Source organism: Hyla sarda, chromosome 1 (genome assembly GCF_029499605.1).
Source record: "Hyla sarda isolate aHylSar1 chromosome 1, aHylSar1.hap1, whole genome shotgun sequence".
NCBI classification, from domain to species: Eukaryota; Metazoa; Chordata; class Amphibia; order Anura; family Hylidae; genus Hyla; species Hyla sarda.
In genome coordinates this window covers 397,800,081-397,814,383 of record NC_079189.1, presented here as the reverse complement: position 1 = coordinate 397,814,383, position 14,303 = coordinate 397,800,081, and the positions used below count along the sequence as shown (strand labels likewise).

The 14,303-nt window shown below is 47.1% G+C and overlaps 2 protein-coding genes across 3 annotated transcripts in view; one reads left to right on the top strand and one right to left on the bottom strand.

Annotated features, from left to right (window-relative positions):
* Positions 1–692, bottom strand: part of LOC130277007 (Y+L amino acid transporter 2-like) — a 37,781-nt gene extending 37,089 nt beyond the window's left edge. Inside the window, exon 1 of one of the 2 annotated variants that reach the window (XM_056527174.1) lies at positions 392–692. The gene's annotated coding sequence lies outside the window, so the exon portion shown is untranslated. The remainder of the gene's footprint in view (positions 1–391) is intronic. The other variant, XM_056527179.1, reaches the window with a different exon arrangement.
* CIROP (ciliated left-right organizer metallopeptidase) overlaps positions 1–14,303 on the top strand; it is a 249,063-nt gene that overhangs the window by 1,982 nt on the left and 232,778 nt on the right. The window contains exon 2 of the mRNA XM_056527154.1: positions 12,607–12,722. The gene's annotated coding sequence lies outside the window, so the exon portion shown is untranslated. The remainder of the gene's footprint in view (positions 1–12,606; positions 12,723–14,303) is intronic.

Below are 14,303 nucleotides of genomic sequence, written 5' to 3'. Positions count from 1 at the left end.
GTCAGCCCTTTAAAATGCTTATTAGGTTCAGCCAAATGTGCATGATAATTCCTACAGCAGAGGTGGGTAGACACCTGTGATCCCACATAACTTAGGTTACACAATAACCCATCACCTATAAACCCTTCCTCCCAAGATCAGATGCCCAAGGGGCACTGCCATCCCCATACACAGGCAGGAATAACAGGAGCCCCTTACTTCAGTCTAACCTCTGTGGGTGACTTTAGTATCTTTAGAATTCCCAGGCTGAAAGTAAAGGAAGCCAGTTCATAGTCTGAGTAAGGCTAGTAGAGCATAAACAAGCACAGGCAAAAACAACCCTGCACTTTATAAGAAAGCACCTAGAGCTGGAGTTATGGTGCACATAGAGTCCAGACAAGTGCTTACTTACCATACCTGTTTTCAGCTTCTACAGTCTTGCATGGCTGGGAGATGTCATGTATACGCCTCAGATGAGGGCAGTCCTGTGCTGTATATAGTACGAAAAACAAGAAGTTTCTCTAAATAGGGAGGATGTAACGAAAAAGAATGGGAGTTCTGCCGGGTGGAAAACCATTGTTGTGGGATGGTCAATGAATTAATAATGATGTGCTGAGTAAACAGGGCTGTCCTAGCAACCACAGGAAGAGAGAGCAGAGCTTTACATTGTCGACTGAGACCTGACGTCCTGTATTGTCCTCAGTTTGTGCAGCTTGTCCTAGTATGACCAAGTTGGTGTTTGTATAAATTCCACACTTCCTCTGTGTGTAACTCCAACTGCTTCTCGAGTCATATGCCCTGTTTGGAAACTAAATCTTAACAGGGGGTCCTCAATAGGAGCCCTATTTTATAAACTAAAGCCAGCAGCTGTGTCTAGCATGACTGGGTGCTTTCCAATATTCCAGATGTCCACTGAAAATGGTGCCCTAACTCCTGGCTTCTCAACCTGGGGTACGCGTACCCCTAGGGGTACGCCGGGGGCTGTCAGGGGGTACACGAAAGCGCTGTCAAATACCGGCCATGCATTGGCCAGTCTTTGACAGCGCAAAGCAGAGAACGGCCGTGGCAGCTCACTGTACAGTAGCCGCGGCCCGAGCTGTGGCTACGGCTACTCTGAGTGAGCTGCGTGGTTGCCGGGGAGACGTGTGACCTCCCTTGACGTTGTGCGGACCTGCCGTGCAGTGCAGGAGGAGGTCACACGTCAGTGCGGCCCCGCCGAACGGGACGCGCTGCATCCATGGACAGGCCACAGGGGACCGCAGGACACCAGGTAAATGATAAAAACAAAAAGTTAAACACAACTGTATGGGACGGAGGGTGACTGTATGGGACGGAAGGGGACTGTATGGGACGGAGGGGGGATGTATGCCTTGTGCTTTATCACTCCCCATCCCCCCTCCACCATTATCCCTCTCCCCTTCCATCTTAATCCCTTTGTGCCATTCCCCCTTCCTATGATCCCCTTTTGCCATATCGGATAATAATGGCACAAGGGGATTAATATGGAGGGGGTGGGGGAATGGCAAAAGGGAATCAGAGGGAGGGGGGAATAATGACACAAGGGGATTAAGATGGAGGGAGGGATAATCAACCCCCCACCCCCCTCCATATTAATCCCCTTGTGCCATTATTATCCAATATGGCAAAAGGGGATCAGAGGAGGGGGCAATAATGGCGCAAGGGGATAGAGATGCAGGGGGAATGATGGCACAAGGGGATTAATATGGAGGGGGAGGGTTGATTCCCACCCGGGAGGGTTGATTCCCACCCCCTCCATCTTAATCCCCTTGTGCTATTATTCCCCCCCTCCCTCTGATCCCCTTTTGCCATATTGGATAATAATGGCGCAATGGGATAAAGATGGAGGGGGGAATAATAGCACAAGGGGATTAAGATGGAGGGGGGAATAATGGGACAAGGGGATAAAGATGGAGGAGGAATAATAACACAATGGGATAAAGATGGAGGGGGGAATATTGGCACAAGGGGATAAAGATGGAGGGGGAATAATGGGACAAGGGGATAAAGATGGAGGGGGAATAATAACACAAGGGGATTAAGATGGAGGGGGGAATAATAGCACAAAAGGTATTAAGATGGAGGGGGCATGCATTAGTATAAAGGTAAGAACACACCTTTTGTCCGCGGGTACCCCTCGCACACAAGTTCCGCGCGAGGGGGTACCCGCGGACATACTTTCAGCCTTTGGGGGTACAGTCGCCAAAAAGGTTGAGAACCACTGCCCTAACTGATTCCAGGGTGTACTCTCCAATACACGTCTATTGTCTGGAGTGAAGAACAGCTGTTAACAGAGGTTGCTGCATCAGGGTACGTTCACACTGCCGATATCAAGCTGAATCTCCGCTCGTGAAATTCAGCGAGCGGAGATTCAGCCTGGCAGCCGCCGGCAGCGGTAGAACCGCGCGGCACTGTGCCGTCACCACTGATGGCTATGCAGTGCTCGCAGACTCCCGCGCAAAGAATGAACATGTTCTGTTCTTGTGTGGAACTATTTCAACGGCAGAATTGTCCACCGTTGAAAATCCACAGTGGGTACAGGACTCGCGGAAGACCCATTCACACTGATGGTTATGTTCACTGCGCGGAATTCCACTCCAGTTCCACGGGAACATACCCTTAGTATGGTTACGAGGGCCAGACTGAGACCAAATAGCCATTTTAGACCAAGAAGCCGATTATGGTCATGGGTGTGGCCATGTGAGGTCAGTGCCACAAAGGGAGGGGACAAAGATCGAAAAAAATATATGTGTGTGTGTGTGTGTGTGAGTAAAAATGTTAACGTTGGTAAAAAATTTCCCAAGATAAAAAAAATGTACATCTAGATCAAACTGGTGGCCCTCCAGATGTTGCAGAACTTCAACTTCCAACATGCCCGACAGCTGTTAGCTGTCTGGGCAAGTGCAGGCATGCTGGGAGTTGAAGTTTTGCAACATCTGGAAGGCCACCAGTTTGAGACCCCTGATCTAGATAAAACAAAATCATGTAACTACTAGATAAAAACCAGTATATAATGAAGAAATATTACAGTTCATACCAGTTACTTACCAAATACAGTATACTAAGGACAATATTACCAATAATACCAGTATGCAAGGAGCAATATTATCACTATAAATATTACTATCATATTGTTACTGACCAAATCCTGTATACTGAGACCAATATTACTAATAAATACCAGTATACAAGGAGGTATAGTATCACTATAACTATTACCATCCTACTGTTACTGGCCAAATCTTGTATACTGATACTAATACTATCAATAATACCAGTACTCAAGTAGGAATATTGGGGGAGATTCATCAAGACCTGTGCTGAGGAAAAGTTGACCAGTTGCCCATAGCAACCAATCAGATAGCTTCTTTCATTTTTGAAAAGGCCTCTGGAAAATAAAAAGAAGCAATCTGATTGGTTGCTACTGGCAACTGGTGAACTTTGCCTCAGCACAGGTCATGATCAATCTCCCCATTATTACTACTATATATATTATCAACATACTGTTACTGACCAAATCCAGTATACCAAGATTTATTTTATCTATTAGACCAATATACAAGGAGGAAAATTAACACCATACATATTACCACCACAATGTTACTTACCAAATCTGGTATACTGAGATCAGTATTACTAATAATAATACCAGTATAAAAGGAAGAATATTATCACCATACATAGTAACATCATACTGTTACTGACCAAATCCTTTACACTGATCCATATTACCAATTATACCAGTATACAAGAAGAAATATCACCAAACACATTACCATCACAATGTGGTGTCCCAGTACCGCATTCTATACGGTACTTATTTATGTATGGGTCCCCATAGCCAGAGTCCCTAGGACTTAGGGATCCCTGTCGGCCAGTCTACCCCTGGTCGCCTCTATTCTAGTGTATAGATCTCTAATTTATTCATAGGTTAATATAAATAGAATAACATGTGTAAAAAAATTGTTAATTACTTGTTTCCAGTAGCGTCGCAGGACCTGCGGGTCATGTGATGAGGTGAACTCTATGGTATTAGGCTTAAGGACCTTTGGAGGCCCTGTGATGTAAGCAATCCCATTACACCATGTAATGGTGAATGGCAGATGTTCGGACCAATCAGATTCGCCCCGCCCCCTGCCCATATAAGGGAGCTGCGGCCATGTTTCGCTCTCTTGTTCCTGGGTTGCTAAGCTAGCAACAGCTCTCTTACCTCGTGGGCTGTCAAGCAAGCAAGACCTGTACAGCAATTATCGCAGTGAGTTGGGCCTGAGCCTTGCGGCGACGGCTGAACAATCTAATTATAGAGTTTATCACTCCCCAAACACTCTGCAGCATCACCGGACCTAATAACTCCCCTAAATCCGGACGGATCTGCAAATCTCTTCCTAAATTCAGAGACTGTATGTCTAGCTCAAGGTCCGCAACTACTGCCAGTCACTAAGCAACCTAAAGACTGTTTGTATGAGACTGTTACTGTGCCCTGACTATTGCAAGAACTTCAGTAAAAGATATTCAAGTTCAAGTTTAAATCTCCTTGTGGACCTTCAGTTATTTTATGCACCTATCGTTACTGGGAAGGGCGGCGATAGGCTGGAACATTGATTCAGCATACCAGCCCTCAGCCTGGCGTCACGAACTCTAGGGTTAACATTAACCCCTTATATACTTATACCATACCACTACTATCATACACCCCCCAAGGGCTACCACAACAATGTTACTTACCAAATCTTGTATACTGAGATCAGTATTACTAATAATAATACCAGTGTGGTTACCCAGTACATAATCATGTGTTCTTCTGTACTCCTGCCCATCCCTTGTGGCAGATGCTGCTTCAATGTCTCTTGAGCCCACTTTCCTCAGGACTCTCTATAACTCACAGTATAATGTAATGTTATATCATGGTTAATGTATTGGTATTTTCTATTCACCTGTTACTTTAACCTGTTATAGACACAAGGCATACAGGTATGCCCTGACGTCCTGGAACTTAAGGACACAGGGAATACCTGTACGCCCGTGGGAATTCTGGTCCCCTGCGGAGATTCTGGGTCAATCAGGTCCCCGGTGACCTGGAAAAAAGGGTGATAGGTGCCACCCAAGACATCACCTATCACCCTTTAGCAGAAGTAGTGAGGTGGCACTGGTGCCACCTCACGATGGTCCTGATTCTTCGGCCGTTGCCTGCCGACGAATCAGGACTCCTGCTGTGGGCGGGTGTCCCTAACGGCACCAGCTCTGCTCCTATTCCAGAGGGCGAGAGCCAGTGCCATGGAGTCTGTACCTGAGTGGGGGCCCCCGATCCCCGCCATCGGTGGCAGGATTGGGGCCCCAGGAGCGGAGACAGCAGCGGCAGGCAGGAGGATGATCACGCAGCAGCAGGAGGTAAGGCTGGCCTTCTGCTGTTGCTTAGCAACAACTCCCAGCATGCACAAAAGGGCATCCTGGGAGTTGTTATGCAACAGCAGAAGGCATAACTATAACTCCCAGCATGCCCTTTGGTAGTTTGTGCATGCTGGGGGTTGTAGTTATGCAACAGCTGGAAGCACATTTTTTCTATGAAAACTATAACCCTCAGCATGCACAAACTACCAAAGGGCCTGCTGGGAGTTGCAGTAGCATGCCTCCAGCTGTTGCATAACTACAAGTCCCAGAATGCCCTTCGGTTGTAAGTGCATGCTGAGAGTTGTAGTTTTGCAACAGCTGAAGGCACACTGGTTGTGAAACCAAGAGTTTGTTACCTAACTTAGTGTTTTGCAACCAGTGTGCCTCCAGCTATTGCAAACTACAACTCCCAGCATCCACTGATAGATCGTACATGCTGGGAGTTGCGAAACACTGAGATAAGTAACAAACTTCCAGTTTTTTGCAACCAGCGTGCCTCCAGCTGTTGCATAACTACAACCCATTAGCATGCACGGACAGCCAAAGGGCATGCTGGGAGTTGTAGTTTTGCAACAGCTGGAGATTTGCCCCCCCCCCCCCCCATGTGAATGTACAGGGTACAGTCACACGGGCAGGGGTTTACAGTGAGTTTCTCGCTACAAGTTTGAGATGCAGCAAATTTTCCGCTGCAGCTCAAACTCCCAGCATGAAACAACAACTCCCAGCATTGCCGGACAGCCATTAACTTTCCAGGCATGCTGGGAGTTTTGCAACAGCTGGAAGCACCCTGTTTGGGAGACACTGCCGTAGGGTAATTTTGGTATCAAAGGCAAGCATAATGCTTGCATCTGGGTCCGTCCCTATGCAAATCCCTAATTTAGGTCTCAAATGCGCATGGCACTCTCTCACTTCGGAGCCCTGTCGTATTTCAAGGCAACAGTTTAGAGCCACATATGGGGTATTTTCGTACTCGGGAGAAATTGCCTAACAAATTTTGTAGGGCTTTTTCTCCTTTGACCCTTTATGAAAAGGTAAAGTTGGAGTCTACTCCAGCATATTATTGTAAAAAAATTTAATGTTTTACACTAACATGCTGGTGTTGCCCCATACTTTTCATTTTCACAAGAGGTAAAAGGAAAAAATGACCCCAAAATTTGTAATGCAATTTCTCCTGAGTACGGAAATACCCCATATGTGGACGTAAAATGCTCTGCGGGCGCACAACAAGGCTCAGGAGTGAGAGCACCATGTACTTTTGAGATGGTTTGCACAGGGGTGGCTGATTGTTACAGCGGTTCTGACATAAACGCAAAAAAAAAAAAAACACATGTGACCCCCATTTTGGAAACTACACCCCTCATGGAATGTAACAAGGGGTATAGTGAGCCTTAACACCCCACAAGTGTTTGAAGAATCTTCATTAAAGTTGGACGTGAAAATGAAAATTTTTTATTTTTTCACAAAAATGCTGGTGTTATAGGGGTTACAGGAAAAAAGCCCCCCATAATTTTTTATACCATTTCTTCTGAGTATATAAATACCACATATGTGGATGTAAAGTGCTCTGCTGGCGCACTACAGGGCTCAGTAGAGAAGGAGCATCATTGGGCTTTTGAAGAGAGAACTTGGCTGGAATTGAAAGCCATGTGCGTTTGCAAAGACCCCATGGTGCCAGAACAGTGGACCCCACAACATGTGACCCCATTTAGGAAACTACACCACTCACAGAATGTAATTAGGGGTGCAGTGAGCCGATAAGCTTCCCAAAGTTCACCCTGCATCTTCTTCACACTAATCTGAGTTGTAACGGATTGTACCATGTTTCCAACCTCAGTAAAGAAAACCAGTTATCCGTAACCTTGCGTCGGAGTAATTATTTGCCACATGCCTGGCACAGGAGAAGCTGGTCTACCTCGGGTGATGTATAGGTCAACCACGCCCTGGCGTTACGAAACGGTTAATTATACATTACCCTCAGCCGACACCACAACTTATGGCTTGAAGAACAGGATTCGAGTGTGTGCCGTATGCAAAGAACCCCCCCCCCCCAGTCTCAACTGTGTCCATATTGCAAGAAAACCGCATGTACGTGTGGCAAAAGTTGCGCCAGTTTTGTACGGGACTATGTCTGTGAAAACGTTTATGCGAAGAGGCGCTTGTGAAATAGAGGGGGAGATGAGAAGTTTATTGTCTGCCACCGTGAAAGTCCAAAGTCTGTGCCCGTCATGTGCAAAGTGCGAACAGAAGCCATGTTGCATCATACAAAATGTCTGGTACCTGCAAGGGTTAATGGAGTCGGAGAAAAGGCTGTGAAGAATGCCTGCAAAAGTCTGCATCCTGCTCCTGGGCATGGAAGCCAGGACTTCGTACCGAATCCAAGGGGGAACCTAAAGGGCTGGCCCCCTGTTGCCCAGGGGGCGGGGGAAGAGGGTGCACCACTGATGTGTTTCCAGCCGGAAGCCATCTTGCCGGAGACCGGTATAAAGAGCGGAGTGCCACCAGACCTCTTCAGACCGTAGGAAGTAAGCGAGTGGAGCAACATGGCGGAGGCACAAGAGTCCACGAGTCCCGTGAGTCCTAAGATGCCCCGTGCCCATGAAATTGCAGCGGCGGCTGCCCATGTTTTCCAGGAGCTGGCGGATAGGCTGCAGAAGCTCTCCCTGGAGGACCGATGCCTGCAAGTACCCATACCAGAGAGCACTGACCAGTGGCCAGCTACACCAGATGGCGGAACACCACCGGCATCATCGAGGCTATGGGGACCCTGGGGACCCTGAGCGGAAATCCACACAGAGGAGTCCGATGTGAGTACCCCGGCAGAAGCCGTTTTTTCTACTCCCTCTACTTTGTCAAGCCCAGAGTCCGCACCCCAGGTCCCGCAGCCCACACCATGACCCCAGTCACCCCTGCTACTACGTTGGGTATTCGGTGATGAGCCAAAGATAATCCGGTACATGCACCTGCCCCTGCCATGAAAGAAGCACCCCTCAATTCCTGCAGCCCTGTCGGTGAGAGCTGAAAAAGAGGCCTGAATGGCTGCTATAGTCGAGGAAATGAGGAGGAAGGAGTATTGTCCCAAAGAACTGACTTATGGGGTGTGCCAAGTGCAGCAGAGGGACACCACGGTCAACCCAAAGGAGGGGGTACCGTCCAGAGGGCCCCGCTTCATGTCCCAGCCCAAGAAGACCGGAGACCGGCAAGGCTGGGATGGAAAGTTTGCACTCTAAGAAATCTTGCAATCTAAGAAATCCTTTATGGCAAAAAGCGCCTAACTGTCTCAAATCTTTTTCATGCTTTAACCTCTTGGGAACTCAGGGAGTACCTGTATGTCCTGGTCCTGCTTCCGCGATATAACGCGGGGTCACGCGGTGAACCCGCCTCATATCGATTCGGTCCCGGCATCTAACGGTGGCTGGGACCTGGGGCTAATAGCGCGCGTCACCGATCGCGGTGACGCGCGCTATTAACCCTTTAGGCGCAGCCTTCAAAGTTGATCGCCGTGTCTAAACTGTTAAATAAGCATTCCTGGCTGCTCAGTTAGGCTGATCGGAACCACCGCAGTTTCTGCTGTGTCCCGATCAGCTAGGACGGGAGCAGAGGGTCCGCTACCTGCCTTCGGCGTGTCCGATTGGAGATTGATTGCTCCAAGCCTGAGATCCAGGCTTGAGCAATTGACCGCCGAAAACACTGATCAGTGCAATGCTATGGCTTTGCATTGAACAGTGCAAGCAATCAATGCACTGCATGTTATAGCCCCCTATGGGGGCTATAACATTGCAAAAAAAAAAGTTAAAAAAAGAGTTAATAAATGTGATTTAACCCCTTCCATCATAAAAAAAACCCCATGTAAATCAGGGTTCTCAAACTCCCGTTCCTCGGGCCATTTGCGGCCCGTGGAACGAAAGTTTGTGGCCCGCACCAGGCATTTGTAATTTGTATTGCCTGACGCCTGGGACATGCAGCTCCGGGCAGGTAACTTCTTCAGGCATTTAGCCCTGCTTCGGGCAAGCAGCGCTAAATGCCGGAAGGCTTCACTTACCCCTCCCTCCTCCGCGTCTCCGGTTGGCCGGCCGGCCGGAGTCTGATGAGGGACATCGCGCATATGACATCCCTCCTCAGACCCGCACAGGAGGACGCCAGTGACATCACTCGTCAGGCCGCCGCCAAAGAGAAGCGCAGGACAGGTAAGGTTGTCTCTGTGTGTGTGCATGTGTGGGTGTCTGTCTGTCTGTGTGTGTCTGTGTGTGTGAGAGTCAGGGGGGGGGGGGGGGAACAATGCTACCCAATGTGGGGAACCTGCTATTACCTAATGTGCGGAACTTGCTACTACCTAATGTGGGGAACCTGCTACTACTTAATATGGGGAACCTGCTACTACCTAATTTGGGGAACCTGCTACTACCTAATGTGGGGAACCTGCTACTACCTAATGTGGGGAACCTGCTTTTACCTAATGTGGGGAACCTGCTGCCTACCTAATGTAGGGAACCTGCTACTACCTAATGTGGGGAACCTGCTACTACCTAATGTGGGGAACCTGCTACTACCTAACGTGGGGAACCTGCTTCTAACTAATGTGAGGAAACTGCTACTACCTAATGTGGGGAACCTGTTACTACCTAATGTGGGGAACCTGCTGCCTACCTAATGTGGGGAACTTGCTGCCTACCTAATGTGGGGAACCTGCTGCCTACCTAATGTGGGGAACCTACTGCCTACCTAATGTGTGGAACCCCCAGAAGTAGCACCCCCCCTTCATCCATCAGCTCATGCTATTACCACACGGGGTAGGGGGAATGGGGGGGGGGTGCTGGTGGATAATGGGGGGGCTACTGCTGGTGGGGGGTGTTGCTGGTGGATGATGAGGGGCGCATGATGGGGGCATTATATGTAAGGAGTACATGCGGCCCAGCCTCACCCAGCTGCTACCTCCAGTGGCCCCTGGATAATTTGAGTTTGAGACCCCTGATGTAAATAAATATAAACATATGGGGTATTTCCATGTGGTAAATGTCCGAACTATAAAAATATTTAATTAATTAAACCGCACGGTCAATGGCGTACGCGCAAACAAAATCCAAAGTCCAAAATAGCGTATTTTTGGTTATACCATAAAAAAATGAATAAAAAGCAATCAAAGCAAAAATTTCACTGATAAAAACTTCAGATCACGGCGCAAAAAATTAGACCTCCCGCCGCCCCGTATGCAGAAAAATAAAAAAGTTATAGGGGTCAGAAGATGATAATTTTAAACGTATACATTTTCCTGCATGTAGTTATGATTTTTATCAGAGGTAATACAAAATCAAACCTATATAAGTAGGGTATCATTTTATTCGTATGGACCTACAGAATAAAGATAAGGTGTCATTTTTACCGAAAATGCATAGAAACGGAAGCCCCCAAAAGTTATAAAATGTTGTTTTTTCTTCAATTTTGTCCCACAAAGTTTTTTTTTTTCTTTACCGTAGATTTTTGGGTAAAAGGACTGATGTAATTCCAAAGTAGAATTGGTGGCACAAAAAATAAGCCATCATTTCAATCTGTAGGTGCAAAATTTAAAGGGTCATGATTTTTAAAAGGTGAGGAGGAAAAAACGAAAGTGCATAAACAGAAAAACCCTAAGTCCCCAAGGGGTTAATGCCGGTATGCAAGACCTAACTTGTGTGGAGTGCTGTGTTGTTTTTGGTTTTTCAGTTCCTGCACCCTTCAAGAAAATGTGCCTGGCAACCCTGCCAAGAACCCTAACCGCAACCATATTCGTAAGCATGTACCTGGCTAAGGCCAAGAACTTCTAAACCCAGAACTTTTATAGGGTGCTACATTAAATCACAGGGCAAAACAAAGATGGAAATGAAGAACTGTTAGTATGGGCCTAATTGAAAAAAAAGTTAATGTGGTTGTGATAATGTTAATGTGGTGGGATGTCCCGATACCATTTTTTTAAGACCCAGTACGAGTACCAATACTTTAATTCTAATACTCGCTGATACGAAGTACGAGTTCTTTTATTTTAAAGGGAATCTGACACCAGGGTGACCCGGTCTCTGGCGCTGCTTACCGTGCTGATATGTGGGTCCTTGTGTACAATGGAGGCGGCTGCTGTAGTATGAGCCCAGATCTCTCGCTTCTCCATTGGGCAGAACAGGGAATTTGCATTGGCGGCGAAACCGATGTCTCCGGAGCAATTGCGCTCACGTTCACATGGTGAGCAGCGATAGAAACCAGGTCACCTGTCTACTTATAAATTCAAGTTAGTCCAGGTGACTCTGCTGTAAGATTGCCTTTAATAGTAGGTAGTATCCCCTTGTAGGTAGTATAGATAGTTGCAGACATTAGTAGCAGCACCCCTGTAGATCGCAGCCCCACCCCTGTAGACCGCAGAACCCCTTGTAGGCAGCACCCCCCCTTGTAGACAGCACCCCCTCTTGTCCCCCTTGTAGACATCAGCCCCCCCCCCCTTGTAGACAACAGGCCCCATGCCCTTGTAGACAGCTGTCCCCATCCCCTTGTAGACAGCAGGGGCAGGGTCCCCCCTTGTAGACAGCAGCCCTCCCCCCCCCTTGTAGACAGCGCTCCCTCTTGTCCCCCTTGTAGACAGCAGGCCCCATCCCCTTGTAGACAGCAGGTCCCATCCCCTTGTAGACCGCAGCCCCTCCCTTATGGACAGCAGGCCCCCCCTTCTAGACAGCAGCCTTCCCTTATAGACAGCAGGCCCCCCCTTATAGACAGCAGCCCCCCTTATAGACAGCAGGCCCCCCATAGACAGCAGCCCCCCCCCTTATAGACAGCAGGCCCCCCTCTTGTAGACAGCGCTCACCTGCGGCTGTCCTCGGGTGTTGCTGCTCCACTGTCCCGTTCTCCCAATTGCATCATGGCGTCCTATGGAGGAGCTTGTGACACACACGTCACTCCTCCACCCCTGCACCTAGCGTAACGCTACGGAGGAAGCAGAGTGACGTGTATGTCACATGCTCCTCCATAGGACGCCATGATGCGATTGGGAGAACGGGACAGCAGAGCGGGACCACACAGCAGCAGGTATCGGACATGGTATCAGGTACATTAAACGAGTCACTGATACCATGCAAGTGACGAGTATCGGCCCCGATACCGATACTAGTATTGGTATCGGGACATCCCTAGCTAGAATTGTACAAAATGTATATATATAAATGTTTATGTTTACCTATCCTGTGTCTTATGTCTTTCTTTCAGCAGGATAAGACATGCAGAAGATATCCTGACCAAGAATAGCCCATGTAGTGACTGAGGGTGCAGGAACAATACCGACGCAGGACCAGTAATTTCATTAGAACGGCAGCTAAAACAACCAGGTGGGTTTATTAGGCAAGGATGCAATGCGTTTCGCTGCGCATGGCCGGCTTCATCAGGAAGGCTGTGGATGAATTGGTTACTAGTACTACCTCCATACGCTATCCACTGTTGTGTGTGAGCTCACACAACCTAATCTGGTAAGCGGCTATGGGTGGTTCCCTTCCCCCCATTTTATCTGACCGAGAGGTTCTACACATGGAGCGCCTTCTACCTTCCTTTCTTATTGACCAAGAATAGCGGTACCTTTAAGCTAAAATTTGCACATAGAACATATAAATCCATGTCCCTAGATAGATTTTGGCAGACACCCTCACTAGGAAAACAAGAAAAGATTGTCCAAACTGTAATGCGTTTCAGACAATCATGGCACTCTCAATTGTACCCAGCGTAAGCGTAAACATGCCGTAAGAGCGATATGAGAGCTTAAAACGCATTACACAACTACACACATCTATACACCTGTGATGTTCTGCACGCTTGTAAAAAAAAAAACTGGGACTTTTAAGTTGAAGACTCCCTGTTTGGGAACATGCTGCCAAAAAGGGTCTGTTCACATTTTAAATACATCTTTTTTTTTTTTTTTTCATGCTAAGAAACGCATAATGAGCACAGACCCATACTTACCTCCTCTCACTTCTTGGGTCAGGCACTGTGCATCTGACCCATAAAAGAGTACCCTAAAGGCAGTACAAAACTGTCACAGGGTAAAAAAAATAATTGGTGTTTCCACACATAGGAATTAAAGCCATAAAAAACGCAAAAATACAGGAAAAAAAAATGTTTTTTTTTCTGGCATTAATTCCTTTGTGTGGAAACGACAGTTTTTTGGCAAGCCTAGCCTAATAGTTTATGTGGAGCACCACTGCTGACCGGTTAACTGCATACTTGATGTGGACTGATAGTGTAAGTAGTAGTGCCAGTTGTATCTCTCCTACTATGTATAATTGTAGCTTTCCATAACAATACACATTATACACAACAATATTGAAATAAAATTTTATTTCCGTTTATGTTTTGGCAAGTAGAATAGAATAGTCTACTGTGCCGTTCTTCTTAGTTTAAAAAATGGAAATCTGACCGGTTAAAGACTTTGGGATACTGCAGTACAAAAATATAATTATTGCTCAGTTGCACACCTTCTTGTGTAAACAGGGATGTATGGCTGACAAAGAATTCACAGTAGTGAAGCCATTTAATTCTGATCTACTGGATCGGCGCTCATTTCAGGCAGATGTGTTCTGTGACTTTTTAATGAGACTGTAATGTGCATGCAATGGCTAATTCAAGAGAAAACACTATGGGGGAGATTTATCAAAACCTGTGTAGAGAAAGAGTGGTGCAGTTGCCCATAGCAACCAATCAGATCGCTTCTTTTATCTTGCAGAGGCCCTTTTCAGAATGAAAGAAGCGAGCTGATTGGTTACTATGGGCAACTGGTCAACTTTTCCTCTAGACAGGTTTTGACAATTCTTTCCCTATGAGTCGGAAAATAAAGGGAACACCACTTGGGGAATTATCTGTGGTCAGTAACACAGATTTTCAAGGATAGGGTCTTCTAACTTGCTTTATTTATATGCTAC